Below are 22,372 nucleotides of genomic sequence, written 5' to 3'. Positions count from 1 at the left end.
TAAAAAGTAACTGTTACTAAACTGTAAATGAATTAAATACCAAGGATTAAATGAGGAATATATTATCAATGACAAAATATTATTGAAATGTGATCCAACAATTTATGGGAACCCGCTGTTAATGCACAAGATTGGAGAAAGCAGCCTGGTGATCTCAAGCAAGACCTTTTGAACTGATCTTAGTTCTTTTGCCTTTTTTTCATCTTTTCATGGGGTGGCACATTCAGCATCTTTGATAAAAGACTCAGCTGAATTTCTTACTTCCGGGAAAAACTCCAACTACTACTAAAGTGGATCCAACTTTACATCTCTCTCATTCTTTAAAGCAATGTATTTCAAGCCTGGCAACTTTAAAATGTGTGGATTTCAATTCCCCAGAATTCCCCATATTTAAAGTTGCCAAGTTGAGAAACACTGTCTAAATCATAAAAATACCCTCTAAGCTGATAAAGATGAGTCCTCTTAGTTGCCTTCATTGGAGCAGGGATTGTTTAAAGTTTGTATTTGGCTGATCCAGTTTTGAAGCAAAGTTCAATTCAGTCCAGTCCCAAGTCTAGTCAATTTCCCTTCTTCTCTCAACAACTTCTGCTATGCACATGAGATAAACACTTCCACAACAGCAGAGACTGGGATCTGCCCAACTTCTGTTGGTCACTTCAGGCTGCAGCTGGCATGCTTCTTACTCTCTGGCCAAACCACAAATGGCCATTTTTTAAAGGGCTACAAGTAAGCATCAAAACTTGGAATCAGCAGGGCAGAGGAAAGTCAGGCAGGGATTACTCAAGCTCTTCTTGGTTTAACATTCTTCAGAAGAACTTACAGTCTGGTTTTAAATACAGGTTTTCTGCTTTTTTGAAAACGTGTTAGACTTATGTTTTAAAAAAAACAGGATTAGCACACGCTACAGAAAACCCTTGTCCTGTGCTGCACAGAAAATTGATTTAAACCAGGTTCTACCTGGACTATATTGCTGATTCTATTCCCAAATTACAGGTTTTCTGCTCATAGGCATCTAATTTTTATGGTTTTGTTGCTTGGGGAGAAATGAAATTAGGGGTACCATTTTGTAAACTTGGTGGGTTTATGTCTATGGAGATTCTCAGTCACCCAGGTCATAGTTGTCTCAAAAGTGTTTTTTTAAAGAAGGCAACAGTCTAGTTGCCTTTTGAAGAAAAAAGCACCTTTGAGACATACTTGGTGAGTTATTTCCGCTGTTGCCAGGATCAGAAATGGATCTATTGGCCTCTCAATAAGATATTTCAGTTAGAAATCCATTGATTTTATACATTCTGTGGTTACAAATGGTTACTGAATTCCACCTGTATACAGGTGGTCTTTGATTTGCAACTAGTTGCTTAGTGACTGTTTGAAGCTGATTCAAAAAAGGAAAGTTACAACCCGGATTCAACATTCCGACAATTGGGTCTTCTCTGCATGTGACTGAACTTCTGGTGCTCAGCATCACAAAACATTTATAGCTATTTGAAGCACCGTGCAGACATAGACTGCATTTTGTGACAGTTTGCCAAACACCAGCACTTCTGGTTTTTGGCAAAATCGCACCCGTAGCAAATCATTGGTTTACTTAATGACTGCGGTGTTTGCTTAAGAACCACCACAGCTGCTTTACAGCCACTGTGTTTGGTTAATGACCACCCAAAAAAGGTAATAAAATCAGGTTGGTCACGTGACCAGCCCATTTTACAACTATTATTACATACGTCTGAAATGGACAGGCTCCATTACAGTCATATGCTGAAATCTACCTGTATTGTATCTAAATAACTTGACTGATAGATCTTAGGGAAAGAAGAGAGCGCTTAGGTGAAACGGGGGGAAACATTCCAATGAGGCTTGCATCTCCTCCACCACCATTGGGACTTGTCTCTTGGTCTAATTCTGAACCTGGATTTATTACTTTTCTGAAAGAGCACTAAATCTGCATCCTGAAATAATTTGGTTGACAAGTTGCAGGAAGAGAAGCTGGGTGAAGATTAAAGTGGGAGAGACTTCTACCTCTAGTGATACGTCATGGTCAGGGAGCACTTTTCTGTCTGTAACGAGTAACTGGGGTAACTGGAAAAGCGGTTACACACTTTCTCTATTAGGCAGCTGGCCACATTCAGTTAACCTTGCCTACCACAGGTTAAAAAGAGCTATTAGTGGTTGTTTTTCCTGACAGCAGGTGATATTTGGTGGGAGGAAAAATAAAGCCAGGAGAATTGACCAATTGCTTTTGAAACCTTGACCAGCATTAAAACTGAAGGACAGTATTAGATCCAGGATCAGCTGTTGGGATAGTGGGTCCTTTTCATTTGAACTTTCTGAAGGACAGCTTATTAATGCATCCCTGAGGCAACGCCCTCTGCATGCTCTGAGTGGCTTCCTGCAAATCTGTAGGTTAACTTTAGACATCACTTCTTTTGAAAGAGTGCTGCTCCGATTGGGATATTGGTGTTGAGTAACCAAACACAATGATAAACATTTTGATAAGCTAAAATGGCACATATAAGTGGCCGACATGAGGGTATAGGGAGCATGGCCATTAGTCTTAAGTGCTATGTGGAAGAGTCTGCCTCTAAATGGAGAGGCAACTATGTTATTCCTGAATACCAGCTGCTGTGGAATAACAACAGGAAAGGAGTATACAGTGCATCCACGTCCTGCCTGTGGGTTTCCCAAAGGAATCAGTTTGGCCACTGTGGGAAACAGGATGTGGCATCCAGATAGACCTTTGGTCTGATCCAGCTGATCTCCTTGGGCTCTCTGGCACGCAAAACGGAATGCCATATCTATTATGAACAACTAAAATGAATAATCGCACAATAAGTTTTTTTAAAAAAACTTGTTTTAGAACAAGTAATGGGCTTCTCTGATGTTATATTTGAGAGGGAAAAATTGAGACAATTTGTGCAATAGGCACATTCTGGGACATTTAGTACAATATTTTTCCCTTTAGATAATTGTGTCTTTTTTTGCCTGCTAATGATGCAATCGATACTGTATTCTTTGATCATGTCGGGTACTGTATTACAGTTTCTATACTACGTAACTTTATTAATTTAAATCATAGCACGGGGTCCACAGAGAGAGGATTAAAAAAAAGTTAAGATAATAGCCAGAGCCATGCAAACAAATCCCGTGCCTTGGTTTAAACATATGCTAACACATTGAAAGGGGTGGGGCTTCAGTTGATCTTTTTGACCTACTTCCTACAGATAGTAATAGCAATAGCACTTAGACATATATACCGCTTCACAGTGCCTTACAGCCCGCTCTAAGCAGTTTACAGATTCAGCCTATTGCCCCCAACAATCTGGGTCCTCATTTATCCACCTTGGAAGGATGGAAAGCTGAAAAATCTGCAAGTCTTTACGCCCCCACCCCCACTTTCTCCTTTATCCCAGACACACGAATTGTTCTACAAGCTAACATGTGCTATTTTAGAAACTACAGGTAGTCCTCAATTTACGACCACAATTGAGCCCAAAATTTATGTTGTTAAGTGAGAAATTTGTTGAGTGAGTTTTGCCCCACGTTACGTCTTTTTCCGCCATCTTTGTTAAGTGTATCACTGAAGTTGTTAAATTAGTCACATGGTTGTTAAGTGAATCTGGCTTCTCCATTGATTTTGCTTGTCAGAAGGTCGCAAAAGGGAATCACATGACTCCAGGACACAGCAACCGTCATAAATATGAATCACTTGTCAAGCATCCAAATGTAACTCATGTGACATACTGCAAAGGTCGTAAGTGTGAAAAATGGTTGTAAGTCACTTTTTTCAGTGCCGTTGTAACTTCGAACAGTCACTAAACAAACTGTTGTAAGTAAAGGACTACCTGTATGCAGATTTGTATGCCTTTTTAAAAAAGTTATTGTATAACAGTGTTTCTTAAACTGTTAATATCTCAAGATCTCTTACCAGTTTTAAAAATTAAAATTGATGCATTTACTGTCATTACTTTTCGTGATTGTTTGAAAGAATATTAATTTTGTACTAATTTTCAATATAGACCAGTAAATAATTTTGATTTCACAAACCCTGGAGAAGGTATTGTAAGACATCCTAGGACCACATTTTAAGAAATACTGCTATATATCATGGAAACTGGATATAATACAGATAGTCCTTGACTTACAACCACAATTCAGCTCAGTTTTTTTGTTGCTAAATGAGACATTTGTTAAGTGAATTTTGCCCCATTTTATGACCTTTCTTGCCAGAATTGTTAAGTGAATCACTGCAGTTGTTAAATTAGTAACATGGTTGTTAAATGAATCTGGCTTTCCCATTGACATTGCTTGTCAGAAGATGGCAAAAGGGGATCACATGACCCCAGGACACTATAACGGTCATAAATGTGAGTCAATTACCAAGTGTCTGAATTTTGATCACATGACCATGAAGATGTTGCAATAGTTGGTAAATGTACAAAACAGTCATAAATCACTTTTTTCAGTGCTTTTGTAACTTTGAACAGTTACTAAATGAACTGTTGTAAATTGAGAATTACCTGTATGATGCAAATTGGTGGGAATTTAAAAACTGTTGAAGCAGACTGAGAGATGGCTGGGAGCCAACAGTGTTAAGAGAAAATTAAACCCAGATTAACAGATTAACAAGGCATAGTTCCTGAGTTAGTGATACTGTTGGTAAGTTATATGTTAGGCTATGAGCTAAGAAAGATGATAAGTGTATGATTGAGGAAACTGGGTATGTCTAGTCAAACGAAGAGAAGGATAGGGATGATATGACAGCAGTCTTCCAATATTTGAGGGAAGTCTGTCACAGAGAAGAGGAGATCAACCTATTCTCCATAGCATCTGAGGGCAAGACAAGAAGTAAGGGGTGGAAGATTAAACAAATATCCAATCTAGAATTAAAGAAAATTTTGCTGACAGAGAGAATAATTAATTAATGGAATGGCTTGCCTCAATAAGTTGTGGATGCTCCATTATTGGAGGCTTTCAAGAAGAGACTGGATGGCCATTTGTCTGGAATGACGTGGGGAACGATGGCCTCTTTATGACTTATGGACTTCAACTCCCAGAATTGTGGGAGTTGAAGTCCACAAATTATAAAAGAGCTATTCTTTCCTGCTTGAGCAGAAGGTTTCCTGCTTGAGCAGAGGGTTGGACTAGAACCGTGATGGCGAACCTATGGCACACGTGCCAGAGGTGGCACACAGAGCCCTCTCTGTGGGCACGTGTGCCGTCACCAGCTGCTCTTCTGGTTTCCGACACATGCATGTGCATTGGCCACCTGGTCTTTGCGTGCGCTTGAGCACCAGAAACCCAAAGGACCAGTATGCTGGCCACCTGTTTTTGGGTTTCCGGCGCTCCGTCACTTGCGAAGACAAGCTGGCCAGCGCGCATGCGTGCACTGAAAACCCAAAGACCAAGTGGCCGGCTAGCTAGTCTTTGGGTTTCTGGCACTCCATGTGCATGTGCTCCGGTTTGGGCACTTGGTGCCGAAAAGGTCCACCATCACTGGACTAGATGATTTCCAAAGTCCCTTCCAACCCTATTACTCTATATTCTATGTTCACTGGTAGTTACTTTTGAGGAAATAATAGTAAGATTCTACTGATAATTGATCATTGTCATCTAAGTTTACTTAAATAATGAGTATTGTTGTTATTCTGTACTCTTTTTGCTCAAAGGCTGCATTCACATAACACATTCATCTACAGTTGTTTGTTCTCAGTTTACCCAAGTGACTTAGGTTCACACAACACAGTAAGCCAATTATATAGTACAATGTTCACATAAGCTACCAACCCTAATTCAAATAAAACAGATTACGGTTTAATTATGTATTTCAATGCTGTTTTGTTAACTTCAGGCTTAATTATGTGTGAACACATCCAACTGTGGCTTTAGTTAAAAAAAAAAAGCAGTTTAAAGTGTTAATTTAGGTGGCATAAACCCAGTCAAAATTACTATTACTAAAATGTTAATGTTAATATGGCAAAAATTATAAAACTATGTGAAATGCTTTCAAGATTTAAAAAAAAGGTCCAGTACAGTATATAAATTATACTGAAAATCCCAGCTCTGGCCACGTGTGTGGTATAGCTCTGCCTACTTCATCTTTGCTCCACCCACTACAGTTTTGCTCCTCTTAAAACGTCTGGAGGGTAAGTAGTCCCCTCTTACAAAGATTGTTGACGTCTGCCCTATGGTAAGAAGAGCATACTTTGCTAAGTACAGTAGTGAGTGTTGTGTTTCGTTTATTTCCTCTTAGGCTCGTGCGCTTTTTCAACTGTATGACAGGCAGAACTCGGCATGCAGCTGGGTAATCACTGGCGTAAACACTTTATCTGCTTGATTCTTCTTGGTTGCACAAGCTGTAAAAGTCTTTCCAGGTGGGGGGAGAATTTGGCTACGCTAACAGCGAACTCTAGATTTATTCAGACACACATACGGTGTATTTATTTATTTTTTAAAAAAAGGTTCGAAACAAATTATTGCTAGGATTGGAGTAGAACGTACCCTTATTTGGAAATAAGCCTAGTTGGAAGAAATCGGGACATACGTTTCCGAGAAAACGTACACGGGCAGAATGCTCGGATAAGCTGATCGCTCGTGAACAGGATGCGAATTTCCACTGACTATCTGCCTCTGTAACGCCAGAGAAAAAGTGCACGGGGGCTGAGAAGAACCGGGGAAGGCGAGGTGTTTTGCTGGGGGGATCGAACCTGCTCCCTCCTTTCCTTTGCAGGAGGAAAATCGCTGTGCGCGCGGCGGCCGTTCTGGCACAGCGCGTCCTCGGCCTGCAGGGTGCAGGCGTTAGCCAAGGCGGCCGCTGTGGCGGTGGGGAGGGATGGGGAGAGGGGGTGGAGGAGGAGGAGCCAGGCCGGCCTCCTTCCCTTCGGCTCTCGAGTCCATTTCCCCAGCTCTAGTGACACAAACGCACCAAGGCGAGCGCCGCTACTGCCCGAGCCCGGATCTTACAAGACCCTCTTGGCCGTCTCCTCCACCGATCCCCTCCCTTGGGGCTGCAGCGAAGGAGTGCGCGGGGAAACTCCAGCTTGCGAGGGGAAGGGGAGGGGGGCAGGACGCCAGCTTCCTGCTTGCAAAGAAGGGGGGGGGCGGAGAGCAGCCGCCGCCGCCGCCTCGCCAAAGGTAGGTTACGGCGGGTGAAAGAAGAGCGAATTGCGGATTCTGAAGGGGAAGCTTCGTGTGCGCTTGTGAACCCCAATATGTCTTCCCTTCTCGGCCCCCCACCCTCTTCCAGCTGTCTCCACCCTGCGCTCCCCGTCCCCTCGCAGCTGTTCCTGTCACTGCCAACGTTGCAAATCTAAACGAGATTAGGCAGGGGTGGTGGGAAAAAGATGCGCCCCCCCCCCTCCTTTCCCATATAGGGATTTTTCGCTTGTGGAATCTTGTGGAGTGAAACCTCGTCTCCTCTCCTCCCCCCCCCTTTTAATCTCATTTAATGTTTTTCCCTCTCGTTTCGCTCTCTCTCTACATACATTACATTACATACATACATATACACACACATACATACATACATACATACTTACTCCCCTTCTCTTTTCAGCAATGGAGAGAAAGAGAGAAGGCTTTAAGAAGAGACAGGAATGAGGAGAAAAAGGGAAACACTTTTCTTTCCAAAAGACAGGCTTGTTTATTTATTGCACTTTCTGGAGATTGGTGCTGATTTGGGATTTCTGATAATTTGGGGGGGGGGGGCGCAAAAAAAATGGTTTGCTCAGAAGTGATGATCTCAAAATCAAATTTCTTTTTAACATCAAAAATTAAAAATTTGCTTGCTGACGCTAATCCCCTCCTCTCCAAGAGATGGTGGTAGGGTTAATTCCCCACTTTTTTCCGTCTTGCATGAATTTGATTTCTTACTGTTTGCATCTCTGGTTCTAATCTCAGGAAGGTCTCTCTGTTTTTGCATATTTCTTGTTTTAAATGCAAAGATTGTTGCAAAGGCTGACAATAGAAAATTAGTTTTGACATTTGCATTGATTTGGGGGGGGTAGAAGCGTTAGGAAAGAGGAGATTATTTTTCTATTTGTGTTTAAAGGGGGGAAATGTGGGTAAATATTTTCTTTAAAAATAAGGACGTTTGGCATGTGGCTGGTGGTCACAAGTCTAGGGGGGCTGTAGGGGGGACTGCGTTTTTAATGTTGGCAGCAAGGCCCATTTTCTGGTAGAGCTGGATTTAACTTTCCTATTCCATTTTTTTAAAAAAAAAAAATAGGGGAAGGGCTCAGGGTGAGTGAAGTGTCCCCCTTTTGGCTTGAGGGTGGTGGTGGAAGGCGGTACTTTGGGTTGAAAAGGAACCCATGCAGCAGGGATCCTGTACTTGAAGGAAGGGGGATTCTGAGGGGCGACTCTGATGCTCATTCCGCTGTCAGAGAGACATCTGTCTGTAGGGGAACATGGTTAGAGTGGCGGATTAATCCTGAGTACTTAATGCATGTCAATGTTTAAAAATCAGAAGCTTTGAGATGTCTGTAAATGCTTCTGTGTAGCTCCCAATTTTATTTAAAATTGAAAGAGAAAGCTGAACAGCAGAGATTGATATAAATCTGAATTGTCAGAATGCAAGTTTTTGCATGTATCTTGCAAGGAGGGGCCTTGTGTCACCCTGCCCCTCTCTCCAGTTTTGTCAGTGTTGCTTGCATTTTTCCCCAGTGAAAGCTTTCTTTCCTCCCCCTCTTTGTGAGGGAGAGAATGGGTGTACATCAGTTTGCTTATGGTGCAAGTTGATGGGCTTCAGGAAAGGAAAGATACCTCTTTTTCCCTTTAAAGACCAGTCCAGAGACCATCCCTTGTGTGGATCATCAAAAGGTAACTAGGCAGATATCTTTCAACCACTTCAGACATTCAATGACATATTTTTGGTTTTTTTAAAAAAGCAATCTCCAACCGGTTGGGGGCAGATTTTGAGGAAATTTCTTTCTGGTAAAGAAGTCAACTTCCAACCTGGACCAAGGCTAAAGGCACATTTATGGGGGTTTTCATTGGGCATGAATAGTTTCAGTTAGTTTTTCTACTAACTAGGAAGATTTTATCATATCTTTATTTGCACTTCTCTTCATTAGCCTATGGCTTCACGTTCAGATCTCCCTTCGCAAATTTTTTTTGTTGCTTTATGTAGTATTAATTTTACCTCCCTCACTTTACCTCCCTCTTTTATCCTGCATATAGAAATGTGGAGGAATGAAAAAAAGATCATAAGATTGCCTTTTAATACAATTAAAAAGGAGTGTAATACTAGCAAAGTTTCGTTCAAAAAAATTTATGACTAACAGACTTTGAAGGAAGTTACAAGCATTAAGTGAATAGTGGTAGCCCTTAGAAGAGCAAAGGTCATGATCTGGAAGTGACCTCAGCCTTGCCCACCCTAAAACAGCTTGCAGTGGCAATAAGCAGGTAAAGAGGTTAGTGCAGGCCAAGAGTATGATTTATTTAGAAGTCAAGGCAGGGAATTAAACCTAGAAATTTTTTCTTACATTAGAAGAGCGACTTTTGTCAACAAAGCAAAAAGGTAAGGCAACTATGAGGTATTCTTATTGCTCTGTTGGGAGTATTGTCTACCTACCCCATACCTGTGTAATATGAATGCAGATCTTCACACTACTTAGACTGAAGGTAAATCTCTTTTGTGTACCATATTATCAACATCTGAATCTTCTACTAACTAGCAATATTAATGTATACATTCAAAATGTCCAAGAGCAATTCAATTAATCTTGCTGTAGTATGTGAAAACACCCTTGCTAGATTTGAAACTTCTGTGTGAAATTTTTGGTTTCTCTCGCTCTCTTTGTTTCTCTCTCTCTTTCTGTCTGTTTTTCTGTCTGTCTGTCTGTCTCTCTCTCTCTCTCACACACACACACACACATATACACACACATACACACACTCACTCTTAAGTATTTATCACCTTCTGGAGAACAAAATTAGCTTATGACAAATTGCATTGTTCTAAAATGTTCCTCCCCTTAAATTGGCTTTGGTGATCAAGCTATGATGTCTGTATATTATAGGAACTATAGTCTGAGAAATTTGGCAGGCATCAGATTGAGGACAACCATCTGAAACAACTGGAACTTGGCAACAAAATGGGAATGTATAGTTTTAGCAGCTGGTTATGAAAGAGAGAGAAATAGTTTTTAAATTTCACACGGAAAGAAAAAATACCACGGTCCCAATTTGGTGGCCTTTACTTTAAAACAAGATATTCAGAATCAGTTGTGGTTACTTGTTTGACGGATATTGCTCCCCCCCCCTCCAACTCAGTGATCTGTGTTGGTAGACGAAACATTTTGTTTTGATTATGGTTCATATGTAAGTTAAGCTTGTCTTGGAGAGCAGTTATAGACTTGTTTTTGAGATGGGGAGCGGGGGGTGGAAGGTCTCATACATTTCAAAGATGGGTGGGTGCTTTGCCCTGCTGCGACTGGATTTGGGCAGTATTTAATAGATCCCATTTAAGGCTTCTAGAGGTGCCCGCATGGGGATTAAGTTGTAGTAGGTGATACATAAGTGGTTTTTCCTGGTAGCTTTGCAACAACAACCAAACAGGTTTCCCTACCCGTAAAAATTAATAGTTGTGTGCTTGGCTGAGGTGGCTGAGCCATGGTACACTTGAAGTGTTTTAGCATAGTTTTTAAATATCAGTGCCATAGTGCCCTCTTCATCTCACCTGGGTTGACCTTCAGCTAGGATGACCCTGAGGAAATGCTTTTTTTCAGGACCTCCACTTCATATTGACTGGTTGAAGCTTCAGGTACTACAGAGAGCACAATAAAAACTACAGAATCTGTTACAGACTCAGCTTTTCTTTTCACACTTACATTTGTAAAATTTCTTACTATATTATAGTTGTTCTCATTACTCTGAGATGTCCCACACCAGTTTCTACTTCACCGGCTGCTGGATTAATTTTCCTGTTAAATGTTTTTATATGCCTTTATACATTACTATTGCTCTCTACAGTTGTTGAATTTATACATTGTTCATATTTGCCTCAGATTGATGCAATGAGCGCATACAAACATGTCATGGTGATTGGTTTTTTGCTTGCAGAAGTACCATATTTGATAATACTCTGTGTTTGCGTGTGTGTGTGAATAAATTCCACATGATCCTGATACTATTAGTGATCAGTTTCCATATCTGCTTAAGAAAAGGCAGATAGCCTACGGAGGACAAGACTGAAAAGTAATAACTTGATCAGGACCACTTGAAATACATCATTTGATTTTTGTTTTTGTGTATCAGAATGTAATGGTTTCTCCCTTAAAACATCCTGTTATCTGCTTCAGAAGAAACAAAAACCTTTTATTAAGCACCAACCTGAGTTTTACTAATTTAATAGAAGAGTTTTCCTGAAGAAGCTGTGGGGGTAGACAGCCATTAGCAATAGCACCATCCTGTGGTATTTGAAATTGAGACCAGTTGGTTTTCAAGTTGTTGATCCAAATATGGCAACTTTTCCCCATACATGAGGAAATTTTAGGAGCAGGCAGACTGCCCCCCCCCCAAAAAAGTGCCTCACAATTGCTGAATAAGAGTATAGAATATGGTTGTTAATAAAGCCATTTCCTATAGTGCATACTTTTTCAATTAATATATTATTTCAATTTCAATTGAAGCAATAATGAAAATGATTAGCAGAATTCAAACAAAGTTATTTGTTTGTGACATCATCTGATACGCTGATAGGCATGGGTGGGAACATGCCGATCAGTAAAATCATGATTTGTCCTATGATATTAAATGACTAAAAACCTATGATTTATTTTAGACTTAAGGATCACAAGGGTAGTTCAATATAATTGTGAACAGAACAGCATCATTTGTCTGTACTTTGTATGATATAGTTCTACTTTAACCAACTGAATCATCAGTTGATTGAGATGCAATACTCAGTAATTTTAAAAAAGGAATAAAAATAAACCAGGAGCTTTCCATGACTATCTTTCTAACCTACCAGTATTTATTAAAATTTGATTTGCATTGTATGTAATCACTATCAGGTGGGGTTCAGGATCAAAGAGTTTTGCAAATCGTTCAATAACAAAAAGAATATATGTTTGTATGTAAAATATTTTGATATTTGAATATTACTCCTGGGTTCTTCACAGTCTTTAACTAAGGAAGCTGCTGTGTTGAAGAGTTTAATAAATCCATGTATAGATACTATATATAGTGTCTTTGTAATGAATATTGGATTTTTTTCTCTCTTTAAAAAATATAGAAAAGCTGATGTCTAGAAATGAAGAGAGACATTAATTCCTAACATGAAAGTATTTAAAAACTCTCTCTCCAATACCAGAGACATTTCCCTCTTATTTTTATGTTCAAAGTTGAGAGATGTATAGCACTTGAAATATTGTATTAAGGTTAGGAAACGTACCAGTAATCCTTTTTAAGAAATGTTGATGGAGTGGATCCTAGTAAAAGTACTTTGAACCTAGATGACAGTTTCTGTTATTCAGAGTGTGTCACTTCTATTACTCAGTAAATCTTTACAACAATCCCGTTAGATAAGTGAATATTGTATTGCAGATGAGGGAAAAGAGAATATGATGTTGCCTAAAATAATCAGGTGAATTCATGGCAGGAGTGAAATTTGTTTTGCACAAACAACTTACTCTTAGCCATTTTGCCAAATGTGGTAATCATGAATTCTGGATTGTGCTTCCTTAGATTGTATGGTTTAGAGTTCAGATTAGTTTACCATGTTTGTTGCCTTAGTTTTCCTACTTTCCTCTTTTGGTTTCTGCCTGTTTTGACTAGGCAGAATGCTGACTTTATGCAGGCAAGCTACTGGTCATTGTTTTGGGGGAAATACATCTGATTACTGCAGTGTTCAGGAAAGACCAAACTCTGTTGGAAGGAGCTGATCTGGGGAGGACTCGTTGATCAGATGCAAGTCAAGCGGTCTACCACCCCTCCTCAGCCCCCCCTCCCCCCCGCATCTGCTGTGGCTTAGCCTGTATTAAGGCCATTTACAGTACTGTACAAACATAGTATAAGCAACCTCAGCTGAGGCTTGGTCCTGCCCCGGGCTGCTGCCTTCTTTTCAAATCTTGTGTCTTTCTGAGAGCTTTCTCGCATGCTCTGTCTTCTGGAAGTGGGGCAGAGTTCACTATTGCTGGCATGAACGGTGGCTGCGTGTGGGTTAGTGCATGTGAGTGTGGTATATGGGCGGCGATATGTCATCTGAAATGCATGTGGAAGAGCCTCTGTCGCTGTAGTTTGATTTAAATGGTTGGTTCCCATCACAGAGAAAGTAAAAAGGAGGTGCTGGGGGTTGGTGGTAAGGGAGAGGCATTATTTGAGAGCAGGAAAGATGAATGTTTAGTCTGAGGAAGATGCTTCTAAGGAGCTTAGGAACACCACCAGAATGAATGTACAAGGAGAAGAGCTGTGTTGTGTGAAGATTGTCATATTTACTCTCAACCCTCATTTGTTCAATCTTGGGGCCTACCTTCTTCCTATTTAACCATGGAAGTGCTTTCTCTAGAGCACTTTTCCAATTTGCCCCATCTGTGGAGCTGTTTGACTGCAGCTCCCTTACTAGCAAGCACAGTGACTATGCTGGCTGAGGATGATGGTTTGAACTCCAGCATCTTTTGAGGCTTATCAGATTTGATGGGAATAGTAATTCCATTTCTGCAACAGAATTTAATTCAGGCTTCTTCCTCACAGTATGGAAATTTGCCTCATATGGCACTAATACACACGTTGTGATAGTAGCCTTTCCTAAATTTACCAAGGAATCTGGAATCAAGCCAGGATAAATAAGCTACTTCATTATCAATAACTGATCACCCCCATCCCAGGCAGCCTACTTGAAACTGGGAAAACTGCCTTCATCTGCTATATGTACCTGGACTTGGTTTTCCCTTGCAGATACTTTTTTTAAAGTAATGTCTATGCTTATTTTTCATGGCATATCAAGTTTGTGGATCAGTGATCAGGATTTCCTGAGACATTTAGCTGCCTATGAGATGATTCCTGAGACGATATATGGAGTCTTCGTATCACATATAAAAAATAACTGGGCTAGAATTGTACATTTATCCTGTTGATGGAGCAATACTCTGTATTATCTCCAGAATTTTAGTTAGAGGACAGATACATAGCACACAGCTTTAACATTCACTATTCAGTGAGGTATCTTATCTACTAAACTTTCTCATTATCAACAGTATACAAAGCTCACAACGTGGTGTATTAATCCTAGAATGCTGCTAGAAGGATAGAATGACTGTTTAATTATTGAAAGAAGAAATATTCATACTCAGAATTATACTGGAAGTTCTGCATGCTGCTTTAGAAAGAAGGCCAGAACCTTAATTCTGAATTACGCAGACTGATGTTAATCATTAATATATGGGAAAGCACATTGTGCATTTGTAGGATATTCATCACTACATAAGAGGAAAGCATCAGCATATGTGTGGAAACACCATAGTGTATAGGGATACATAGGAAAATGAACTCCATTTTGTTTTGAACACATTCAGTAGGCACATGACACTGATTTTTAGAAGAGAAAATTGGAAACAAAGATAGCAAAAGAGATGGAGCAGTTCAAAAAATGGAATGACTGGCTGGCATCTTGGACTATTTTGTACAGTGATATTTGAAGATGACAAAGTCTATCCAGTGTTGTTTCAAAGAGATGCCTTGCATTACAGCTTTTCCTTTGAAATAAAGATAAACTGGGATTGTAGCATTTATCTTAGATATTTTTGGTTTTTGATAAAACTGTGAGGGACAACGTGACATTGAATGTCACTTAAAATAAGTGTAGAGAGCCAGTTTGGTCTAGGGCAGAGGTCTGTAACCTTAAACACTCAAAGAGCCATTTGGACCCATTTCCCACAGAAAAGAAAACACCGGGAATCACAAAACCCTTCCCGTGCCTGACTATTTCTTGAGCGGCCACAAAACTAGCATATGTAGTTGAATTAACTATATATTTTCTTCTGAAACTTTTCTTTTCTTGGATTTATCCATGGTTGGCCTACCGGGGGTTGAAAACCTCAATAATTTGTGTGCCGGCTGGTGTTACACATTGGTGGTTGTGACCCATATTTTGAGTGACAGGGAGCTGCAGCAGAGGGGTGAAAGAGCCACATGCGGCTCCAGAGCCACAGGTTGCTGACCCTTAGTCTAGGGATTAAAGCACTAGGCTAAAGTTGGGTGGTCATGAGTTCTAGTCTTACCTTAGCCTGAAAGCTGGCTGGATGATTTGACCTGATCTGCCTCTTTCTCAGCCTACCTTACATCATTGTTGTGAGGAACATAGGAGGAGGAAGGAGTATTAGGCATGTTTGCCACCTTGAATTATTTATAAGCTGCAGATTGTAGCTGCGTTTCCATATTTTGGGGTGCAAACCATATCACTGAGGTGTAAAACAGCACCATTATTATAAAGACATTTGTAATAGCTTCATCCCACCATACTGTCTAACTACTAAGTGAACAGAGGACAATTCTACATCTTCTGACTGTTTGCAGATACTAATCTTAATACAACATATAACATCGCCAAGTTCTGCAGAGCAACACTTAAAATCCTTCAGATGATGGCCTGTGCTTCTAGCCCTAATGAGCGTTTCATTTTTTAGTCGAGTGTTTTGTACTGTAATAGACTTAGTCCAAAAAATAACTTTCATATTCCCCTGCATTGATTTAATGTTTTTTTAAAGATTTGTTTATATATACATAAGTTTTTTTTTAAATGCATTTTAATGCTTTCTAACATTACGTAACTTTCATTTTTATACTTTTCAGCTGTTTAAAAATTATTAATTGTTTGTGTTCCATTTTCTTTATGCTGGTCTGTGACCACATAATAAAGATTTGATTGAATAACTTAGGACTCTCTCCTTCAGTATTCTGAGTGCCTTGATGGAAGACAAATGAGATGTCTGTCTGCTAAATCCATAAATGAGCAACAGAAGTAAAACAACAATAAAAAGGTATCAAGTGAAAAGGAAGAGGTTTCCTTTTTTAAAAAAAAAAAAAACCTATAGTAGGAGAAAAATACATTTCAAATATGTGTCTTATGTATGTGTATACCTAGAAATATATCCAGGTGAAAATATGTAAATTTATAACTTTTTAAAAATAGTCTGAAATGGTACTAGGGAAGATGTAATAATGCAGGCATATCTAAAGACAGAAAGGCAGTGTTACCCTTTCCTACTACATATGCAGATATAGAAGATGAAAAGCAACCCAAAGGGTTAGAAGTATGGCATAAAGGCAAACCTTTTCCATGTGTGTGTTTTTTAAGCAGTTGGCAAGAATGGTGATGCACTAATATCATCAGAAGGGGGAGGGCTAGAATTTTGATTCTTTTGTACCAGTTTGGAGGGGATATACTGTATATATTCAGTTCTATACTGTGTACCATCTCAGAAAACTGTGTGGGCTGCTTGAAGGAGCTCTTTTAGTCTGCACATTACTTACCTCCTATTTTATATAGATGTCGTTCCTTAGAGGTAAAACTTGTTCTTCTTACATGCTCTCAACTTGTTCTTCTTACATGCTCTCAAGAGCATCATGTGGGTTTCAGCCCTTGGGTAGATGTTTTTTGTTAGCCATTAATTTGCTGCACTGCAACGAATTAATATTTCTAATGTTGTAAGCTGTCCAAAGTTGCCTCATGGTGAGATGGGCAGCAAACAAATTTAATAAAGAAATAATGTACAAGTAATTCTTGACCTATGACTGTAATTGGGCCCAAATTTAGAGTCATAAGTCACTGTATTCTTAAGCTGAAATATCACAAGACTAGACCCGGGGTTTTTTTGGCTTTTTTTTTTTTTTGGTTGCAGTCATTAAGTAAGTGCCATAGTTGTTAAGTGAATCCATTTTATTCCTTGAGCATTTTTTTTGTTGGAAACCAGAAGTAAGCATCAGAAACCAGCAAAGTACATTGAAAATTGTCATCACGTGACCGTGGGAAGGTGCAAAGGGCTGCAAAGGTGAACTGGTTACCAAGCACTGAAAATGCTTTTACATAATCTCGTGTTGTGTGTAAGTGACTGCCATAACTTTGAAATCAGGTCATAGATATATTTTGGGCAGGTTTGTCATAAAAACTGCTTCTCAGTTCAACTTGGAAAAACTTGAATTGAATTCATTTGATGATGCCTTTACGGGTATATGTATGTCAAGCAAAAAACCAAGGCCCTGGCTTCCATACATCATGAAATACATTCCTGTTGCCCAAGATTCTAAGATATTTATCTAGCTTGATGCAGAGATGGGTTGCTGCTGGTTTGGAGGACCAGTTTCGGTGAACTTGTAGTTATGACCCACGGGTGGGCTCGCCCACCTGCCCCAGCGCTATTCCGTCCTATATTGCCATGTTTTTGAAGCCGCGCTCACATTTTCAGTGCTGGACGAACCGGTTGTTAAACCAGCAGCAGCCCACCACTGGCTGGATGCCTATACAGGTAGTCCTCAACTTACAATCACAATTGAGCCCAAAATTTCTATTGCTCAATGAGACATTTGTTAAGGGAGTTTTGCTAACACGGTTGTTAAGTGAATCTGACTTTCCCATTAGCTTTGTTTATCAGAGCAAAAGGTGGCCACATGACTCTTGGACACTGCAACCATCCTAAATATGAGTCAGTTTCCAAGCATCTGAATTTGAATTCTGTAACCATGAGGATGCTGCAACAGTTGTGTGAAAAATGATCATAAATCATTTTTTTCAGTGATGTTGTAACTTCACTGTCACTAATGGAGCTGTTTTAAATCAAGGACTACCTGTAATTGTGGGATGCAGACATTTAAAAAATCAACTAAATGTTGGAGCTGATTAGAAATAAGCATAAGTATTTAATAAGCACAATATCAAACTATATGTTACATACCCACATCGCTAATGAAGATACAAAGAATAAAGTAGTTTGAAATATTGACATTTTGAGCTATGGAACATGAGTATTGATAATCTTCCAGATCTGTAAGTTTTTGTCATATATGTACAAGGAGGAGGAAAGCAATTGTGTGTTGTTTTAAGCAAAAATGCAGCCTGACAGCCACTGATAATTTTTTTTAAAAATTAAGTACTCCCTGCCTGTTTCTCTGTTCTTAATTCCCTAAATAGGAAAGGGAAGCTTTCAACCTACAAAGGACAACTTGATAGTGAAGAAAGAAAGTTGCTCGTAGCTATGATTGTGTCATGGGTGTAGAATGCATTGCTGCTAGTTTAAATGCGTGACTTTTGGACTTTAAGGTCATCAGGGCAAGAACTTATTTTCTTCGAGTTGCATGTATACTTTTCTATCAATGATCACATGTGGCATGTGTGCATGCATACATGTGCCTTCAAGTCAAGCTTGACTTCGATTCTTGGTGATTTCAGGATATGTTCATGTAACTTTCTTGATATTTGTATGAAAGTGGTTCGCCCCTATCTTCTGGGTCATTTTTTTTAAATTTTGAGTCTACTTGAAGTTCTGGAATTTGCCCATAGGTCTCCCATTCAGCAGGTACTAAGTAATTGCAGCCCGAATTAATTTTTCCAGATTAACCAAGGTTAGTTAGGTGTTGTATATTTCTGTGTTTAAAAGTGAAATTTCTGACCATCTTGATGAAATAATAACTTAAAAAATCAAATATGGTCTCAATGGGGAAGAGCAGGGCTGTTTAGGGGTTTTTCATATTTGCACCTTGTAAGTATTTAAAGGTATTGGAAGTTGGATGCAGTATTCAGAAGTAGAGTTGCATGTGGGCTGTCCAAAGGCTCTGTGGTATGCAATAATAAATTAATGAGAACTAGAAGGGCTCTTTGAACCCTGATTCTATTTTGTGGTAGCCTTGTTTATTTATGGTTATATTATCTATGCATCAGGCCTGGGGCTTAGTTTTGTGACAGCAGGGTCTGAGTCTGACACAGATAGTTGAAGCTCATGTGGGTCAAAGGTAGGACACATGGCCATGGATAGACTGGAAGTCAAATATCAGTTTATGTAAATTGGTTCTGAAAACTAGGGTTGAAGCAAGGAGAGGGAAGCGGTGAGTTTATTTTCATTTCATAAACATCAAGTCTAGTACTAATGAATAAACTGTTTACTATTAGATTCTGTGCGAGTTATCACAATGAGATGCGGTTTGTTGATTAATTCCCCCTTTAGCTAGTATCTCAGTCTTTTTGTATTGACTGGATAGATAATGTTTGTTTAAGAATCATTTGGAAAAAATGAAAAATTTACAATTAGTAAGAGCAACTCACTACACAGAATGTAGAAAGCTGAACTCCCCTCCCCCCTATTAATATTCAGATGATGTGTAGGACTTTGGTTTACTGCTCATTGTTTCAAACTGTAGGGGTAAAGTGTTTTTCTTGAGCTCCAATATAACCTGTGGTCAGGATCTGGGCATCATATTAGGTCTAATTATATACAGGAATTAGTTTTGTAAAGCCTGTGTGTTTCCATTGGCTTACATCTAGCACTATAGTTTAATGTGCAGCTTAAAAATTATGGATTATCTGGCAATGAGACTTTCATATGGGTAAATGATTGGTTATCAAGTATTGGATGCCCCAGAATAAAACTCTATTTGGTATTTATAATGTAGGTGGTCTTTGACTTACAATTACAGTTGGGATCAGAACTTCGATTGCAGTGTCTAGGGGTCATGTGATCATCATTTGAGACTTTCCCAATCAGTTTCCAACAAACAAAGTCAACATGAGAAACCAGATTTGCTTAACAACCATGTAATTCACTTAATGGCCACAGCAAAAAAAGTTATAAAATTGGGCACATTTCATTGAATTGCTTTGTTAACAATGGAAGTTTTGAACCCAACTGTGATTGTAAGTCAAGGACTGCATTGTAAATATCAAATAGAGTTTCATGCTGGAATATCCAATATTTTATATCCAATAATTACCTTTTGCTAATATCCATATGAAAGATCCAATCAAATCTAATCAGAATCAGAATAGAGCTGGAAGGGACCTTGGATGTCTTCTAGTCCAACTCCTTGCTCAAGCAGGAGATCCTAGGATCTATACCATTTCTGATAGGCTGTGCAGACTTTTCTTAAAAACCTTCAGTGATGAACCTACTACTTCTGAAGGCAAGCTGTTCCACTGGTTAATTGCCCTCACTATTAGGAAAATTCTCCTTAATTCCATGTTGCCTTTCTCCTTGATTAGTTTCCATCCATTGTTTCTTATCTTGCTTTCTAGTGCTTTGGAAAATAAGTTACCAATGTAACTTTGAATGGTCACTAAATAAATGGTTGTAAATTGTGGACTCCTGTTTGGGTAAATGCTCAAATAATCCAATTTGATCTCATTGTTATTTTGGAAGAGCCAAATTTTGCTTGAGAACACAGAATAGGGCTGGAGAAAGAAAAGCTTATGTGATTTTATATGATATGACCAGAATATCAGGAACACCTAATTAGGATTCCTCATCTAGATGGATTTCTTAACTAGCCATAGAAAACTTGCTATTTAGTATATGATGCAGCAAGCTTCAGCTATTTTATAGCCAATAAAAAATATAGTTATAATGTATCTTATTTCTGAATTTTGGCCAAGCCAGAGTTAGATCTGAAGTTACATTAACTACAGGCTGAGATGGAGAAAAATATGGTGCCAAATTAGCTCACAAAACAGCCTTACTCCATTTGGTTAATCAAAAGGATGGCACAACACTTTGCTGGGAACAGTTGAAATAACTGTGATTACCTTTTGGTTCCTTCCTCATTCAGAGGCTATAATTTCTAGCCAGAGAGATATGATGCATCTCTGATCCTTACCTTTGCAATAAAGAATTCCAGCCTATTCTGCTTTGTAATGCTATGGGACATATCTTTGTATTTTCTGTAGATTTCTGTAGATGAAGCTTGCTATTGAAGGTACAGGAGTATGCCCGTTTATGCACCTATCTCTCCTCTACATAATTGGTAAGATTTCTTATTTTCAAAATCTGGAACTAAAGCAGTAGCACTTGCAATTAGGTAAGCAAGGTTCCAATAGCTCTTAAAGCAGGGATTCCCCAACCCCCAGTTTGCAGCCCAGAACTGGGTCACAGCCTGTTGGGAACCAGGCTGTGTGAGCGGCGAGCAAGCACAAGTGTGTGTGAAGGTCCATTTGCACGGATGCAAAACCATCCCCTCTCCTGTCACCACAGAATCAGAAAGATTGGAGACCATTGTCTCTAAAGCAGGGATCACCAACCATGGCAAAGCTGGCTGGGGAATTCTGGGAGTTGAAGTCCTCCAGGCTTAAAGTTGCCACAGTTGGAGACCTCTGCTCTAAACGATGTTATTAATAAGTGTGTTGTCTGTGTGAAATAGTTATAGCCTTGCATTTTCTATGTGTCTGATGTGGAATCCAATTCCCTCGCCTTTTTCTTCTCCTTATTCAAATTTCCTTTTCCAGTTGTCAAAAAACATCAAGCAGTAGTGCTCTTGCCTCTTGGCCAAATGAAAAATAATCTGATTTTTATTATTGCTGCTTGTGGGGGGTGGTAGAGAAAATGGGAGGAAGAAAGGGGTGATAGTGGAGAAGAACTGATCTCTTTTTTGCTAGGTGCTGTTTCTGTTACTCCTTCTCTTTGTTGCTCTGGATGTATATCAGGAAACAGTGCTGTGGCGGATTGTGTTGCTGGAGCTAAATGACCTTCTCTCTGCATGGCGCAAGTGTTGGTAGCTGTACTTCTTTGCTGGCTGATTTTCAGGGGTAGAGGGTCTTCCTTGGAAGCCAAGCAGCTTTTGCATTACTAATTCTGTTTCCCTAATATAATTCATGCATTGCATTACGTAGTTATTTGTTTATCTTAAGTTATTTATTTACTGGATTTAATCAGTCACTTTGAGACAGCCTATGCAACACTATATAACATTATAATAAAATAATCTCAGTTAATACTCCGAGATTAAACCCTATTTTAAAAGCAGCAGTAAAAATAATCATCAATTAAAATCTGGAAGAAGATGCTTTGGCTTCTTTCTAGGGCAAATTATAATACAAGACAATTTGAATAACTCAAAATTGTCCTGAGCCACAGCTTGTTGATAAACCACAGTGGCGATGTTTTGAAAGCATGCTAAGCCAAAACCAAATGAACTACATAGGGCTTAGCGTATCCTTGAACTTGAATGTCCTTCATTGTGCATTGCCCCCATCTGGACTTTTATAGGGATCCAGGCATTTTCTTCCAGGGATTATGTTCTACTGCTCTTTTCTGTTCTTTTTCTCTAAAGGAAATCTGTTAAAGAAGGAAATATAGAATAACTGCATTGATACATTGTGCGAAGCTAAAAGATGCTTTGGTTATTTTTCACTTAAGCAATATATAACATGCCCACTGCAAACAATGGGTGCACTTAACGA

At 39.3% G+C, this 22,372-nt stretch overlaps 1 protein-coding gene across 4 annotated transcripts in view; it reads left to right on the top strand.

Moving 5' to 3' along the window:
- The first annotated feature begins 6,091 nt into the window (after positions 1-6,091).
- The window catches only part of THRA (thyroid hormone receptor alpha), a 153,933-nt gene continuing 137,652 nt past the window's right edge, over positions 6,092-22,372 (top strand). For 2 of the 4 annotated variants that reach the window (XM_060691656.2, XM_060691654.2), the window contains exon 1: positions 6,824-7,128. The gene's annotated coding sequence lies outside the window, so the exon portion shown is untranslated. Of the gene's footprint in view, positions 6,141-6,778; positions 7,129-22,372 lie in introns of those variants that run through there. The other 2 variants (XM_087892172.1, XM_060691655.2) reach the window with 2 other exon arrangements.

This window comes from Pantherophis guttatus, chromosome 4 (genome assembly GCF_059756535.1).
Source record: "Pantherophis guttatus breed Tessera chromosome 4, ASM5975653v1, whole genome shotgun sequence".
NCBI classification, from domain to species: domain Eukaryota; kingdom Metazoa; phylum Chordata; class Lepidosauria; order Squamata; family Colubridae; genus Pantherophis; species Pantherophis guttatus.
The sequence above is the reverse complement of the archived record's forward strand: the minus strand, read 5'-3'. Positions and strand labels throughout refer to the sequence as shown.